This window comes from Lepisma saccharinum, chromosome 5 (assembly GCF_977018435.1).
Source record: "Lepisma saccharinum chromosome 5, izLepSacc3.1, whole genome shotgun sequence".
Classification (NCBI taxonomy): Eukaryota; Metazoa; Arthropoda; class Insecta; order Zygentoma; family Lepismatidae; genus Lepisma; species Lepisma saccharinum.
In genome coordinates this window covers 56,856,720-56,872,507 of record NC_139233.1, presented here as the reverse complement: position 1 = coordinate 56,872,507, position 15,788 = coordinate 56,856,720, and the positions used below count along the sequence as shown (strand labels likewise).

The 15,788-nt window shown below is 39.4% G+C and overlaps 1 long non-coding RNA gene across 1 annotated transcript; it reads left to right on the top strand.

Annotated features, from left to right (window-relative positions):
- The first annotated feature begins 6,517 nt into the window (after positions 1-6,517).
- Positions 6,518-14,703, top strand: LOC145988384 (uncharacterized). The gene is made up of 3 exons (XR_014441748.1): positions 6,518-6,619; positions 10,046-10,164; positions 14,510-14,703. It is a non-coding gene; the product is annotated as an uncharacterized LOC145988384 (long non-coding RNA).
- Positions 14,704-15,788: the final 1,085 nt, after the last annotated feature.

Genomic DNA, 15,788 nt, shown 5'->3' with positions numbered 1-15,788 from the left:
CTACCTACGTAAGGCCAGTAAACCAGACGCAATTGTTCATCATGCAGCCTTTAAGGGAGCAATAATAGCAAGGAGCGTGCTCTACCTACGTCTAAGGCCAGTAAACCAGACGCAATTGTTCATCATGCAGCCTTTAAAGAGCCAAGCGATCGCAATTGTCCTCATCTTTGACTTGATCGCAATTGCCCTAGATTCTTTTAAAGTTATTCCTCCTGCATCGAGACTGAATGACGACAGTACGGGGTACATAGTGGATGGAGCGTGCTCTACCTTTAAGACTATATAATGGTATGCACAGGGTAACGAAATTCCATAGAACGTCCTGTTCTGCAACCTTTGAGCAGGTAATAAAAAAGTGGAGTACAATTTGTATTAATGCATATCGTAAACCAGAAGCGCATTTGTCTAGAATGGATCGTTGAGAGAGTGGACAATCCTTCCTCCGTCGGCCGTCTTCTCTTCCCGTCCCATCCCCGTGGACCGAAATGGCTACCCATTTATACGAAGGCAGTTTAGAAGATTTATTGAGATGAGACCCAACCTTGGTACAAACACTGCAATGCAATGAATAGGAAATGAAGGACCTGGCCCTAACGACTGTCCCGAAATCTTCAAAGCCCGATGTGTTCCTCATCATTCGGCGGTTTTGCGTGCCTCTTCATAAGCTGCTTCGAAAGACTAGCAAAATAGACCTCCCTCCCTCCTTCCCGCCTCTTTGTAGATTCAAAGTAGTGCTTTTAAAATGATTCCACGATTTTGCCGTCTCGGATACGGATGAAAAGATAAAGATGAAAAAAAGGAAAGTTTGTATGTCACCGAGTTGGCTTTTTTTTCCTCCATCCAAAACCGCCCTTTCAGGGAAATTTCTCCACCATTGAGCCCCCGTGTCATCCTTCCTAAACGGTTCGAAGCTTTCGACTGGGCTTAAAAAGGAAATTAAAATTTATTAACGAGGCTTGAGATGAATGTAGCTTCCTGAAAAAAAAGAAGAAGAAGCAGCAGCTCGGTAAAGGGGAGGGTGGAGAAATCTGGAATCCCTTTACGGGCCCATTAAAATCAATGTATTGCTCCGTCTCTTTCGGTTTTGCCACTTGTTACTTAAATTATTAAGACCCCCCCCTCCCTCCCTCCGTCGCCCACTCGTTACGAAGACGACTTCACGAGAAGTTTCGTCTCAGCTGAAGTAAGCTCTTTTAATTAAAGATGCGAAGGAACCAAGTCATCTGTCATAAGATTTCCGGTATTAAGAGCGCACTAGGTCTGCTCTCTGCATGTGCAAAGTGAAAGATGCGATGGTTTAGAAAACCTTTGCCACGATTAAATTAAGTATAATTTAATTACTAACTTTAATATCTGGCCGTTAGTAACTGAGATTTATTACGTTGTTAATAGAACACGAATGCTTAAATTTCTAGCCATTAATGCCCGAAATAATAGGGCGATGGACTTGTAATCGGGAGGGCATAAGTTCTATTCTGACTGAAGTTTTGCCGTGGTTTTCCTTAGCCACTCCTGGCAAATGCTGGGTTTGTACTCGACATACTGAACACCAATATGAGAATTGTTTAAACGTAATCGGACAAAATAATACGTACGTACATTGGTTTCATGTTCAGTAAGTGTATTCAATCAATTCTGACCAACACGAGGGGTGTTCGAAAAGTGATGTGGAAATGTTTATTGAGTCCAGTCCATCTGTAACTCCGGAGACTCGGGTTCGATTTCCGGGGTGAGTGATTTTAGGGGGTATTCTTCCAGTATTGCCCCTGTATGCAGCTGCTCTGAGGATCACCCGGCCTCAAATAGGTATAGTAGTATCTGGCGACATACCCTTGGGGTAAAATTGGCGGGACCACGGTGCTGATCACAAGGCCTCCACAAAATGGCAGAGATTGTGAATATGTTAAGCCTTGCCTCCACCTTTCCACTTTCTCGCCATGACGCAATGTGCTTAGGGAAGCTTTACTTAATCTATATCTTATGCAAGGACTCTACATTAAAGTCCGACTAAAATAACCGATACAGGTGAACGTTGGAAACGAAATGTCCACTGGTAGAGAAACAAGATCATCCGCAAAGTGCAAAAATGTAGATTATTCCGGAGAAGACGAATATTCAGCAACGATTATGCGTAATGCTGCAAATCTGATTTACCTTAAAGAAGGAAAATTGGATGTTGATGTGAAGCATGGCGTGAATGACCAAAATCAGAATCATGACCAAAAATTACGTATGGTATAGAAATCCTGTTTCTGACAAATTTTGGCAAAACGGTCAGAAGAGTTGCTAGAGAACTGAGTGAAGACGGTATTTGTAAGATATTGCATTAGCAACAACTACTTTCCTAGGTCTGTTCTCTTTGGGTTTCTGGAAACGTCACTATTTTTCATTACGTGACGCGTGGTTGGCACGCCGAATCGCATCACCGCTGTTTTCATACTTTCGAGACTGGAGCCCGCTACTTCTACTTTTCAACTAGCTCTCCAACATCTAAATTTTGAGAACTCCCACCGTGAATCGAACTCTGGAACTCTTACACTAAAGGCGAGAGTTCTTAGATCATATGTCTAAGCGGGATCCCATATACCAGTAATGTTGTCACAAAATTGTGGCTTCGCTTATCCATTAATCACTATTAGGTAAATTGATCATGAATACAACATTCTAGTTCTAAAATAATTCTTGAAGCTTTCCTGGCGGTGAATATTTAAGAGGTTTTCTCGGACAAACAGCCCTAAAGATGAGAGTAAGTTAGCTCTCGAAAGCTCGGAAGCCTATTCGGAAATCACCTGGCTCATTGCCCGAGAAAATCTCTTCAATATTACAATTCTAATTGATCAGTTGAGCAGAATTTGTTACTATCGGAATCAAAGTGCAGATAGTTACACGATTTGTTTCTCAAAATACCCATCTAATACATCCAAATAGAAGAGCATGTAAAATATTAATGGTATTATTTTTAATACGAAATTATCGTTGAACCACGAAAAGATATTCCTCTTGTTTTTGTTGGTTTAAAAGAAAATGAGGCCCACCAGCTTGCGTATGGTTACTGGTCCCCATTCCAATGTAGTAAGAGCTCTCAAGTGTAGGTTGTGAAGATGTAGCCAAATAGACAAGGTTAAGCGTATATCTTGTAGATACCAAGTTCCGAAATCCTTCAAATATTTAATTTAAATAGTGTATTGTGGGAATTAATTTTACTTCTTTAGCAGGATTGAACATATTGCATAATAAGTTGTACGAGGGTCACTATTTTTATTTTGAGCCTTGGCAACACTGATTGAAGTTAGGCGCAATTTGACGTTTGCAAGGAATCGTCTGGCATTATTGACCATAATGTACTTCAAATGTTTTGTCAATATCTTCATTTGTGTTGTTTATGTTGCCTTGGAGATTGCGCGACAACAATAAAAAGGGAATTAACTCGTGAACATTTTCGTGCGATGATTTTTTATGATTTTCGACGTGGATTATCAAGACAAGAGTGCATCGATCAACTTACTTCCACATTTGGCGATGAAGCCCCATCCTTTGCCACTGTGAAACGCTGGTATAACGAATTTAATCGTGGCCGCCATTCTCTCACAGACGAGATTCGCGAAGGTCGTCCAAAATCAGTTGTTGTTCAAGAAAACATTGATGCTGTGCAAAACCTAATACTGCAAGATCGTCATGTGACATACTGTGATATTGAGGCAACCATAGGCATTAGTTCCACCAGCATATATAAAATATTACATGATCATTTAGCTGTGAGAAAGGTATGTTCTCGTTGCATCCCACACAATTTGACAAAAACTCAAAAAGATGCTCGCGTCAATTGGTGCAAACAAATGCTGAATAAATACAATCGTGGTGCTTCAAAAGATATATAAGATTGTAACAGGTGACGAATCATGGATATATGCATTTGAGCCGGAACCTAAACAGCAGTCGACTGTATGGGTGTTTCAAGATGAACCCAATCCAACAAAAGTTGTTCGCGCTCGAAGCACATCGAAACAAATGGTCGCCTGTTTTTTCGGGAAAACTGGTCATGTGGCAACTGTGCCTTTAGAGGAACGTAGAACGGTCAACACTGAATGGTACAGAACAATTTGTTTGCCAGAGGTCTTCGGTCAAATATGGAAAACAAACAAACGCCGTCGGATCATTCTTCATCAAGACAATGCCAGCTGTCACACATCTCGTCTAACAACCGACTTTATGAACAGTCAAAAAATCGAATTGATGGGTCATCCGCCGTACAGTCCTGATTTGGCACCCAATGACTTCTTCTTGTTCCCGAATGTCAAGAATAAATTGCGTGGACAACGATTTTCGTCGGCGGAAGACGCCGTTGATGCGTTCAAAAACCATATTATGGAGGTGTCTCAAGAAGATTGGAAAAACTGCTTTGAAAAATGGTTCGAACGAATGCAAAAGTGTATTGACCATAAAGAAGAATACTTCGAAAAACAATAGCATTTTTCAATGCCAAATTCCTGTTTTTTCATTGTTAGGCTCAAAATATAAATAGTGACCCTCGTAATATACTAAGAAACTAAGAGTTTGATATTCAGAGCTTCTAGCCTCCTACGTTTTCGCCTTTAGATGGCGGCTGCTGATAAGGGATGAACTCCCCCGAAATAAAATTCTAGCTACGAGCCTGGCCTTACCAGTAACTGCTGTGATGAGGTAGAGGGAGGCTTGAAGGAATACCTTCGAGACATTTAAAAGTAGAAGTCTCTGATTGTTAGTGAAAATGTTTTTTTATTAGCATGCAATGTTATTTGGACATTATCCATTATCTCCTGTTTTTTGGTAATTATGTTGGCACTACATCTTCAGGTGAACAGTTTCTATTTTCCGGTGATGCAGATCGAATCTACGACAGCACTTGACAATGATCAATGTCCAATTTACATTGTATGATACATATGAAATTAACATTTCAATTAACGTGGTAGTTAACAGATTCTTAAATACTGCTATCTCTGCCGTAAGAGTTCAGCATGTTATAAATCAGCAAGAAAACGTAGTAAAATCCAAGAAAGAAAGAATATAGTGCCCATGGATCCGTACCCAACGAGCTGAGTAAAGGAGAGAGTTTTCAAACTTATGCGGCAGTTTTTGTGAGGTACATGCAATTGTAAAAGGCTCATACTTAAAGCAAATTCTATTCTATCCATTTAAGAGATAGACTTATGACGAGAAGCTGGTGCCTTTCTTAAAACGAAGAACTGTAGTCTGTGTATGTGTGCCTATTGATATTGATTTGGTGTTTTAAGTTCACTTTATGCACAGTCTAATCGGGACTGGACCTACAGTTTAATGTGGGATCCGAACCACTGTGCCAAGTGCCTGCACCGTGTGTGTACGTATGCAAACACACACATATACATAGCCTACATCAAGTTGATAATGCATAATTATTTCGACTCACGAAACTTCATATTATTAGCAAAAATTTAGTTGATTTTTGACTTACTGTCATAGGCGGGCACGTTGATCGAAATAATTGATCTCACGCGAAACTAGCACTTGATGTGTCTCCTTCAAGTAAGAAAATTTTCGACATGTTCCTTTGAATAAATTGCTGTGTCTCAGGCCTAGACAAACGGGAATATGGAGTTAGCAACCTTACAACACACTAAATATATTAGCTATATCGCAAATAGTTTCTCAGATATTCATAGTTTTCACAGACGAAACGTAGATGACCATATTGGCATTGTTTCCAATTACTATCCTAAAATAAAGCATAGTAAATTTGTACTACAACAATGTAGGGAAACAATTATTTCATATTCTACAGCATCCTTGGTAACAATGGCTTATGGCTGATGAATTAATCTCGGCAAAAGAAGTCACAACGTTACGAATTCTCACTCGACATACTATATAATGCAATATTGTCTAGTTAGAACATGATTGACACTTCGAGCATCGAAAGAGCAACTAACAAAGGTAAGTTTTTTTAAACATATGGAAACATTACCCGCCTTCTCCCCCTTTCTCAGAACACAAAGGAAGACTGAAAATTTTTCCAGTTTTTCTAATTTATCAGTTCGTGAGACTATGCAGTCAGTTATGTATATTATAGAGGAGGTCAAAAAATGCCCTCTACCTAAAAAGTACATTTTTTTAAAACTTAGAAACTCTTAGTAGTGTGACTGGTATACATTTAACTTTAGTAATGTCCTGTTGTATTTTTAATGCTATTTTTTTCTAAAGTAGTGCATGATGGAATCGTGAATTGCGTAGACTGCAAAACTTAGTCAAATGCAACACGGTATGCAGTTGCATCAAATTTAAGTAAAACCAGAATGATATCTCAAGGAGGCGTGAGGGGAAATTCCTGAATACCCACTCTGGCTGTTATTTCTTTTCCCATGAGGGAAAAACACACACGCTCTCTCTCTCTCTTTAATATATCACATCCAAACTAGAAATATTTAATAAAAGTGCTTTCTCTCCGTATTGCCAAGGCATTTTTATCTAATGTTAACAATTTTACTTATTTCCTGTTACATTCAACGAGGTTGGATCAAGGGATTCCGGAATGGACACTTCATTCCTAGATGGCGCAATATCACCTTAATCTTATGTTTCGGCTATTCATTTGTGTTAGTCTGTGAGTATTCTTCAAATCTCTGTAATTTAATTTATTATTAACCTATCGTGATATGTCTGTGTAGAGCACGCACGCAATTTAAACATTGCGTGTTCTGCTTTTTTCAAAGGAAATCTCTCCATCAGAAGAATTTTCACGCGAGCTTCAAATGACAGTTAAGTTAAGGTGAACAATTTTTGGTTCTATTTCCATAATCTTGAAGGAAATGTCACGGCAGGTAAATACGCCAACACTTAGTTGTATGGTAGCTTCCAGCAAAACCCAATAGAGGGCAGGTCAGTTACGAGACCTCACTTTGGTGACACTTGCTGAGAAGAAATGCAGATTTCAACTACATACTGTTATTTTAAAGTGCATTTTTAAATAGGAAATTAGCATTCATGATCCGAATTAGATTTTTGCTGTCTCCAGTTTTTAAACTTATATTCTTTTACATTTCTAATTCGTATTTTGTTCATTACTATTATAACATAACCACTTTAACTTCGTTTCTTAATTGACCAAGTAATTCGGGCACTGTATGAGGACGTTACAAGTGATTTTCTGGTACTATGCTAACCCTGACGCTTGGATCTGCAGGTGTTTGTGTAAACACGTCACTTTATGACACTATTTTTTCTTGGCTTAGGTTAAGCAACTAGAAGACCTGCAATATTGCAATGTTTTTTGTTTAAAACACGGAAATTATTATTCTAAAAGGCGGATATGCTGTTTTTCTCACTTGCTAAAAATAAGGTAAATAAAATCAAATACCCTTAACGTGGAGAACCTGAACTTTTTCAACCTGTTCAAGCGGCTCCGGCGCCAACCCAGCGTCGTATAAAGTGGGTACCTCGAGGGAACTCTGGCGGGTAAAGGCGGCCAGGGGCGTGGTTCTGATCACATCACTCCCAGCTCGGCTGAGATCAAGGAAGTGTGAGGCCCTAACCCCACAACACCCCCTTTTACGCCTGCATGGAGTGGTGCAATGCACAGGGGAGCACTTTATTATTTTAATTTCTATTTTTTTTTTTAATTTTAAGAAATGTGGTCGATACACGTCAAGATCAAATTTTAAAGAATCATTAATTATCAAGTAGGAAAATCTGGGGAAAGACATGAAATTATTTCCAGCTATTAAGTTCACAAAACTGAATTTTTTTTAAAAAAATAACCTTATGCAAATAAAGCAGTTTCCTTTCACAAAACTTATTTGTGAGAACTAACGTGAATATTAGTAAACCAATTCAACGACTAAGAAAAATTTAAACCTAAATAGAATAAAACGGTTATACGAGGGTCACTATTTATATTTTGAACCTAACAATGAAAAAACAGGAATTTGGCATTGAAAACTGCTTTATTGTTTTTCGAAGTATTCTCCTTTATGGTCAATACACTTTTGCATTCGTTCGAACCATTTGTCAAAGCAGTTTTTCCAATCTTCTTGAGACACCTCTATAATATGGTTTTTGAACGCATCAATGGCGTCTTCCGCCGACGAAAATCGATGTCCACGCAATTTATTCTTGACATTCGGGAACAAGAAGAAGTCATTGGGTGCCAAATCAGGACTGTATGGCGGATGACAAAATCAATTCGATTTTTTGACTGTTCATAAAGTCGGTTGTTAGACGAGATGTGTGACAGCTGGCATTGTCTTGATGAAGAATGATCCGACGGCGTTTGTTGGTTTTCCATATTTGACCGAAGACCTCTGGCAAACAAATTGTTGTGTACCATTCAGAGTTGACCGTTCTACGTTCCTCTAAAGGCACAGTTGCCACATGACCAGTTTTCCCGAAAAAACAGGCGACCATTTGTTTCGATGTGCTTCGAGCGCGAACAACTTTTGTTGGATTGGGTTCATCTTGAAACACCCATACAGTCGACTGCTGTTTAGGTTCCGGCTCAAATGCATATATCCATGATTCGTCACCTGTTACAATCTTATATACGTCTTTTGAAGCACCACGATTGTATTTATTGAGCATTTGTTTGCACCAATTGACGCCAGCGTCTTTTTGAGTTTTTGTCAAATTGTGTGGGATCCAACGAGAACATACCTTTCTCACAGCTAAATGATCATGTAATATTTTATATATGCTGGTGGAACTAATGCCTATGGTTGCCTCAATATCACAGTATGTCACACGACGATCTTGCAGTATTAGGTTTTGCACAGCATCAATGTTTTCTTGAACAACAACTGATTTTGGACGACCTTCGCGAATCTCGTCGGTGAAAGAATGGCGGCCACGATTAAATTCGTTATACCAGCGTTTCACAGTGGCAAAGGATGGGGCTTCATCGCCAAATGTGGAAGTAAGTTGATAGATGCACTCTTGTCTTGATAATCCACGTCGAAATTCGTAACAAATCATCGCACGAAAATGTTCACGAGTTAATTCAAATTTATTGTTGTCGCGCAATCTCCAAGGCAACATAAACAACACAAATGAAGCTATTGACAAAACATTTGAAGTACGTTATGGTCAATAATGCCAGACGATTCCGTGCAAACGTCAAATCGCGCCTAACTTCAATCAGTGTTGCCAAGGCTCAAAATATAAATAGTGACCCTCGTAATATGGGCCACAAACAAAAGAAAATATACTTATGTGGTTTTTCTGCTTCTTTAGGCTAATCGCAATGTTGAATGATTAGATTAATCGACGAAGGAACACTCACTAAGCAACACCAATGCACAGAACTGTCGCCGTTGGTCCCGAGATCGTTTGTCCAGCACTCTAAAATGTGTTCGGACATCGAGGTGACCCATAATATAATGGTAACATGTATTAATAGTACACAGCGTAAAACGAAAAGAGTAGCTACTATAAGAGGAATATAAGTGGTCCTTATGTCCTTATATCTGCAATCTTAAGCATTTGTTATTCTCGTACACGAAAGAGCAGATGAGGAAATTTAAAGTTCTGCACAAAAGTTGTTTCATCATTCTGTACGTGACACCGTGTTGACAACTTCTGAGGGAAGTAACAAGCAACACCTGACAGGCGACAATCGACACGTGTCGCTTGGAAACAAACCGTCAGTATTCAACGCAACATTTCGAATCGTATATATACGACAAGCTACACGTTTCTCTTGTCGCTCGGAACGAACCGTTTCCTTATACCGTGTCGCCTCAGTCTATTTAGGGCTTATTAATTTACACTGCAGGTAATACAAACTAAAGAAATTTAAAACTTATTTATTATTTTATGTACATCCTGTTTATATCAAAATGAATCCTAGATTACACTAGGCCCTTAAGATGAAGGTTACCTATCAGCTTTCCATACTGTTATCATCTAGCACTTCTAGGAAACCTTCAAAATTAATATCTTTATAATACGTACAAATCGTCGCAACTGTGAACTGTTATACGCAAAATAATACGGAAATTTATACAGGAATATAATAAGCACCAAATGTCTTGTTTAGGATTCAAGGATTTCCTTGATCGGTGCACCAAATCGACCAATGAAGCAGCAAACTGACAACCTCTGGTGCTTTCGACGCAACACTTTCTCAAACTTCGACTTTTCTTCATCTGACGACAGGTACTCTAGGTATAGGTTTATTCGTAAGTAAAAGGTACGCTCTAGAAGCTGGCAGGGGAAGTGGAGAGCGGGAAAACGACCTATCCAGGGCAACGAGACAGGCCGGTTAGAGAGAGAGACTGCAGCGTTGCCAGAGTAGCGGGAAAGGCAAGTTGAAATCGAAAGAACTATGAAATACAGACGTCCCATTGTTCGCGTATGGCCTGAGAATGCGTATTATCCCCATCTTGTGGTCAGTAGAATACCGATAAGTGTATGATATCAAGGGTATACGTTGTAGGAATTCTTTCCAACTGTACCGAATGGTAGCTAGCATTGTCCATTACAATCACTGCGTCTTTGATGTTCCTTTCGTCAAGCGCATCTAAAAACTGCAAAAACCACTGAAAACTAATTTACATTCCTGTAGAAAACCAGTGTGACTGGAACCTACGTGACAAACAATAGTGCGCCCACCTTTACCCACGGGCACTTTTAAACCCCCTGTACCCTCTTTATTTTGCCAGATTTTCGTTGGAGCGTAATTCTGATGTATGTACGTTTCATCTAAATGAAATTCCTATATAGGGCAAAGGTTCCTTATTAGAAATCGTCTACCGTCATTGCTCTTTTTGTACTTGAACCCCATATACTTCAGTATCCTCCACAAAGACGAAACTCCCCACTGACAGCTTATTTGTGTATGCAAATCAACGAAAACTTGTTCAGTGTTGGATATTCACCCTTTACATAATACCCGAGGATAATTCTTCTTGTTATATCTTTATCGCAACCGTCGATTGCCTTTGTGATACTGTTCCTTTTGATTCGTTTGCGCGGTGATTCAAATGACGTGGAACCCGACGCCTCAAGACTGTCTTTGCCTTCCCTAACAATACGCTGCACAGTTCGCGTACTCACTCCAAAAGCTTCCAACACTCTCTGTTGCACTTTGTGCACACTTACCAAGGGACCACTGTTTTCTGCTTCCTTTTGAAAATATCCATGAACCCTACTGATTATTTTCCTGCCTTGGCTACGAACTACCTCCTTTCTGTTCGCCATCGTACTATACTTACTGCTCCCAATGGAACAGCGAGAGTACAAATAAACGTCACATCACATGCCACATACACGTTTATCGAAGAAACAATGCAGTTAGGCAATACACGACGCGACAACAATTACTCCCACGTATGTTATTCCTACATTCCGCTCATAACAAACAGGAATCAACACTGGGGCAAAAGACCATCAGTAACGCGGTGAATTGGCAACACAGCAACGTGCAGAACGAAGTTAGCGCTGCAGCTTCCTCCCGCAACTGCCTAACTCTCGGCTCCACCGCTAGGTGGTCTGTTCTCTGGTTGGTCAGCGGCATGTTCCCCGCCCCCCACTCCCCCTGCCAGCTTCTAGAGCGGACGACGTAAGAACTGAAAAGAGCTATAGTAAACATTAAGTGTACCAATCTTACTATAATTATGCTTGTATGAAATAAATATATTAAATTGAGAGCAATAGAGAAGGGCGCACAACACTCTGATGTCTGCAACTTACGAGGCTAGTTGTTGGACTAAATTCTACTCCGCACCGTCTGCAGTGAGGAAGGAAGATCTGCTATGAGGGTATGCATTCACGATGTCTGAGGCTCACGTGAAAACATATTAAACACGACGTGTGAGGCTACTCGTGGAAGAAGACTGAGAAGAGAGACAACTTCGGATGATTTTTGCGTCGTCTGGAGCTCCTTGGTAGCCGAGAGGTTACTCCTACATCCTGGTAATCAGGAGATCCGGGGTTAGATCCCCGTGGGAGCTCATTGGACGCACTTCGATCTTTCAAGTACTTGACTAGAAACAATTCTCACACGGTACTCCGAATGGTGGTAGAATGCTGGGGGGGGGGGAGGGGAGGGTAACAGTCCGAGGGTGTTTTTATGAACGCCCCAATTCGCTCACATGGCAAGATATTTCAGTCCGGACGAATTTTAGTTTGAGTGTACATTGTGATAAAATAATATTATTTCTTAACATTATGAACCCAAAACACATTTACATACAACTTTCGGTTAATTTCGTTAAATTTATTGTCCGTAAAAAATAATGTTATCGTATTCAATTTCTGTATATGACAGAAAATGTTGCCATCCTAATGTGATGCATCAATGAAATAAATATGCTTACGAGTCTCTTGCTATATCACAACTTGCTTTTCTAAATATTTAACACTGTTCTAAACTTGACTCTCGTTTATTTATTGCAATACATATAGAATATTTATCGTACTCTACCAATACCGATGCTACAACCATCATTTAAAGCTCCTCTTGTAGGTAATTGAATGTTTCTCCACTTTTCAGTGTGTATTAGGCCTAATTATTTCTCTACGCGTGCTTGTTTCTCCAGAATTACTTTCATTTATTTGGCTCCAATTTCTTCTCAAAACCAAAATAAAATATCTCAACATTATACATGAACAGTGTCTTCACGCAACTCCAGATCATTTCATCAGTCACATCAACTTTTAACATGTCACTACTATGTATCCACGTGCCAAACAAGTCTAACAAAATTGAAGGAATTTAATTTGCATATTATAATGAGCGATGTTGTTGCCAAATCAGCCGGTTTATTCCCTGTTGGATACCTACTTGGCTGCTTACGAAATGGAGTCACAATGCTCTTGAACAAGCGATATTCAACCTCTGATCCTTTTGTTCCCATCGAACACCATTGTATATAGTTGGAGCTATTTGAGATATAGCGTACATTGCTTTAATTATGCAAAATTTACTATTGGTAATGAAGTCTGGTATAGCCTCTTCACCTGCGGTATCCCTTATGTAACCTGTTTGTGATATAAACAGTTATGTAGAAAAAAAAATTCTCAATATTACGACAAAGGTATTCGAAATTGAACATAAATCATAAAACCGTGTTGAATTTTTCTAGTCAAGTACAACCTGGGCCCAAATTGTACTTTTCAAAAAGAGTGAGGGCAACCCACGATCGTGAGTTGTATTGACAGACACAGCATAAGCAAATTTGTCCTCCTAATAGCAATTTCGACAATTTCTTTGCAAGGTAGTTTGAATTTTCATCTAATTATGTACATATATGCCAATAATACTTAGCTGTTAATAAGAAAAATCTTCTTCCAAATAAATATATCCTATTAATTCTTGCAAATTTCTAAAAAAATGTTAAATATTAATGGTGTATTACATAATTTAATTAATTTACAGATGCTGCCATCTATTGTTTGTAAATAACTTGTGACTTGTGTTAATCCTATAGTATCGTAGTTACAGTGATTACATTACGTCTTATAGAGAGTGTGGTTCTATATATGGAATTCAATTATTGAATGAAAATATCAAGCGGTATTGTGAATACTTGCTGGAGACATGCTCTTCGATACATGAAAATTCAGAGAGTATTAACGTGGAAAGCTACTGAGAAATTTTGATATTTCGTTTTAAGACATAAAGGAGCCACTTAAAGACATGAAATATAACACCAGACTGGAAGCATTGAATTTGTAGTTGAGACTTATGTATATATAAAATATAGACATATTTTTATAATTCTGTGTGCACCGTTATAGGTCAAATTTGTATTAGTGTATTACTCGTACAACATTTCGGAATCTGAAAAATTTGTAGCAGAGTTTAATACGTGTGTAGGTTTTATATTATGAAATTATATTTAGTGAATGTCTCTAAGCGTAGCTACTTGGAATTTCCTTTATCTGGCGTTCCCTCTTGTGAGAACGTTTAGAACTACTCAAAATGAGAAGACAGGAAGGTATTATATCCTGGTAGAAACTGATCGTCAGGTGAGTGGTGAATTTTATTCATGTAATTACAATTTCGATAACGTTACTTCGCTTATAAATATGTATTATTTCTTGAAGGTTACATACGTATACAGTAGCTTTCATCGGCAAAATGAACATCAATTTTATTTTGTAAGATAAATTATATTTCTAAGTTCTTCTATAGCTTCTTGATTATAATGAATTAATTATAATTATCAATTCATGAAGGTGGAAGACAACATACGTCCAAATATCAAATTCAGCTGTAAAAAGAATTAAAATTTAAGAAAATGCATATTTTTTACACCAGCCGTTACATTGACCGAACCCAACTCTGAGGAAAATGACCTAAACTTTCTTAAAAATTTTTTGTAATAATGATGATAATAATGACGATAATAATAATAATAATGATGATGATGATCGATGATGATTAAAGTCCTTGTATAAACTAAACTCGCTTTTCTTCTCCTTATTTTCCACATTAATTGCAGTACAATGTAGGCCTACTGTATTTCTAATACTTTTCTCTCTCATATTTTGTAAGGTAAGCCTAACGTAACTGTCTGGACCGGACCACCGTTGAACAGAAACTGTGTAACTGGATGGGCTTCACCGAGAAGGCAGTTGACAGGGTGCTAAATAAGTGGAGGGACTCCAAAGGCGGCACCAAAGAGATACTGAAGTGACCAGAACGACGAAGAATAGAGAGGATTTTCGTTTCTTCGCATATGAACAATATTTGGATCTGTGCAAAACGAATTTCGGAATTACATTGTAATACTTGTGCTTGAATATGTGATTTGTCTTTAATCAAGCATTATACGGGGCCGGATAAAGGGTATTTTATTGGATGATACGGCACGGACTTAAGCAACCACGTACGACGGACCATAGCCGCGCAGGCAGATACGAGAACACTTTGGAGCGACGTTGCTATTCCTGGTGTCTTCGATAGAAGCAGCTGATTGGTTGTCGCAGTCACGTGACAATCGTCCGTCGTAAGTCGAGCTGGATATACCCTGTCCAGGCTATCTCTGGAGCAAGGGAACGAAACCAAGTCTCTGCGCAAGTAGTGACGCAACACGGCTCCACCAATGAACACGCGAGAGGGAACGGTATTGCTTGGAGGGGAGGAGAGCAACTTCAGTTACCAGCCTTCGAGCAACGTGTACTGCTTCGCTCTGCCCACTCGATTCCCCCCTTCTCTGCCGCTATGCGCGGCCTTGTTCCAGAGATAGTCGGAGCAGGGTACAGGTATTCTTGAGCCAGTTTACGCTTTCAATTTTTATTTAATATTTATGCTAAGATAAATGCTACATAATTGCTTCCAGAAAATCCCTAGAATAATAGACACAATGCTGGTTCTTACTACACCAAGGTCACTAGTGCATGAGAAATAGCACTATAGCTCTCGTCTAGTCTTACGCCGGGTGACCTACATGCTGACAAGGGAAGTGGGGAGCTGGAAGCTAAGAAGTAACACAGCAGCCTGTAGAACGAGGTGGGTGCAGCACCTCCTCCCCTCGACGTCACCTCAGCTGCTGCCTGTTTTGTCTGCGACGTATTTCCAGCTCCCCACTTCCTTTGCCTGCATAGGGGCCGCCCGCCGTTAGAGTAGACAAGACCTGTCATTGTTGTGTAAAGGACTGTGCATCTCAATCGCCATTCTATTAGTGTTAGAAGTGGAACATTCCTAAATTCACACCAGATGGTTGCCAATGTACAGTGGTGGAAAAAAGTTCTTCCCCATAAGACTTTAATGGCAGTAAATAATGCCGGAAGGGTAGGCAACACACATTGCACCATTAGGTGATCGGGTGATT